Source organism: Palaemon carinicauda, chromosome 20, assembly GCF_036898095.1.
Source record: "Palaemon carinicauda isolate YSFRI2023 chromosome 20, ASM3689809v2, whole genome shotgun sequence".
Lineage (NCBI taxonomy): Eukaryota > Metazoa > Arthropoda > Malacostraca > Decapoda > Palaemonidae > Palaemon > Palaemon carinicauda.
Genome location: NC_090744.1, coordinates 4,161,436 through 4,163,935, shown reverse-complemented (window position 1 = coordinate 4,163,935; position 2,500 = coordinate 4,161,436).

Here is a 2,500-nt window from a genome sequence, read left to right as displayed (position 1 = left end):
TTATTATTATTATTATTATTATTATTATTATTATTATTATTTTTATTATTATTATTATTATTGTTATTATCATTAACAATGAAAAGTCCGGCAAAGAATAGTATCTGTTAGATCAGGCCAACCAAAAAAAAAAAAAAAAAAATACTACTGGCAATAATTACTTTGAAAAACACATAAACTAAAGAAAAATATTTAAAACCAAATTCATAAAATCCATTTAAAATCAGGTTTGTTTAAGAGAGCTTTTGTTTGTTTTTCTACTGGCTATGTAGTTATGTTTACTGTTTGTATACGTCTGGTTATTTATTAGTACGTCTCTATGAAATATAACCTGCCTGAAATATTAAGTAACACATCAGAGTCTGCTCTTTCCTTCGTGGATATTTCAAGTCAGGATTCTATACATTATAAGTCCGACCCAATTCTGTACTTACCAACAAAATAATCTATAATAGGAGAATTGTATCTTGTGGCGTTTAATGATAATGATGTATTTATTATAAAGAGTACACTTTATTATGTTATTGTCATGACAAAGCTGTTGTGAGTTGTGTGGTGAATCTTACATCTATAACTGGTAAACAATACTGTTATGCGATATATCACTAGTCTTCTCCATTCCATTTATTGGTATTCATAATTCCTGATAATATATCTTATCAGTCATCTATCTTATAACCTGATATGTTTTTGTTTTATTATGAAGTATGTAAATTTTCCCACGACGTGACGTATGCGATGGAGATCGTCGGAGGAGGTTGTAGAAGGAAAAAATTCGCTGCCGACACGTCCAGGGCGTCTTTAGGAGTGGTCCTTAGTCCCAGGAGGACCCAGGAAGCTGAGTAAGCCAGTTGGAATCCTTGCAGCAGGACATCAAAGCTGCTTTGCGGGTGTGATGAAAACGTTCGACCATTCCACTGTCAGCGGGGCTGTAGGCCGTTGTGTGATGTAGGGTGATGCACAGGAGATTTGCTGATGATGTCCACAATTGAGAGGTGAAAGTGGTACCCCTATCAGAAGTAATATGCTCAGGGATGCCAAATTTTGTAATCCATCCTGAGAGTAAGGCAGATGTACATGAGGCGGACGTTGCAGTTTCCATGGGAATGGCTTCAGGCCAACGAGTGGAGCAGTCGATGACTGTAAACAGGTAACGATGTCCTTGTGATGTGGGTAGGGGACCTACAACGTCGACGTGAATGTGTGCGAAACGACGCTGAGGTTGAGGAAAGGTGCCCACTCCTGAATCCGTGTGTCGATGTACTTTGGAAGTTTGGCAAGAAGTACAGGCTCGGACACATTCCTTAGCATCCTTAGAAATGCCGTGCCAAATGAACTTCGTCTTCAGCAGCTGTGCAGTAGAACGGCACTAGAGATGTGAAAGGCCGTGAATGAAATCAAACACCTGCCGGCGCATGGGAGCAGGGATCCAAGGTCGCGGTCTACCAGTACTGACGTCACAGAGGAGGGTTGTGTTGGAGTCTTCGAGGGGGAAGTCTTCCCAACACAGGGACGTGCAGGATGTCCTACATGCTTGATAATCTAGATCTTGTCGCTGGGCTACAGCCAGGGCGTTGTAATCCAATCCCAGTTGAACGGTAGCCAACGTGTTTCTTAACAGGGCATCGGCAACGGAATTCATTTTCCCAGGGATGTATTGAAGGGTGCAATTGTATTCAGCCACGGCGCAGAGATGTTGGCGTAGCCGGGCGGACCAGGCGTCAGACTGTTGAGTGAAGGCGTGCACCAGAGGAATGTGGTCTGTGCGAATGACGAAGGGCGTACCTTCTAAGAAATGGCGAAAATGACGGACAGACAAGAGCACCGCCAGCAATTCGCGATCAAAGGTAGAATAACCCGATTCTGCCTTGGACAGTTTTCTGCTGAAGAAGGCCAATGGGCGGGGTGAGCCGTTGGCCACCTGCTCGAGTACTGCACCAATAGCAACGTCCCTGGCATCGGTGGAGAGACGGAGAGGGCATGTGAGATAGGAAAAGTGAGAGCTGCAGCAGTTGATAGGGCCTTCTTTACATTGCAGAAGGCCGCTTCTTGAAGGGGACCCTAATTCAGGTCCTTTGGCTTGCCCTTGAGGGAGGCGTAGAGGGGAGCAAGAGTGGCGGCAATGGCTGGCAGAAAACTGTGATAATAATTGATCATGCCCAAAAATTCCTGCAGAGCTTTGACGGTCGAGGGCGCGGGGAAGTCCTGAACGGCTGCTACATTCTCAGGGAGAGGATGGACTCCTTCAGGAGTGATGTGGTGCCCTAAGAACGACACTTCATTGGCGCCAAAGGTACACTTGTCGTACCGGACTACAAGGCCGTTTTGTTGCAGGCGGTCGAGCACGATGCGCAGGTGACGGAGGTGTTCCTCTTTTGAGGAGGAGATCACAAGTATGTCGTCCACATAACATACACAGAAGGAGATGTCCCCTATGATGCCATCCATGAGACGTTGAAGCGTGGCCCCAGCATTACGAAGGCCAAAACAGGAGTAATTG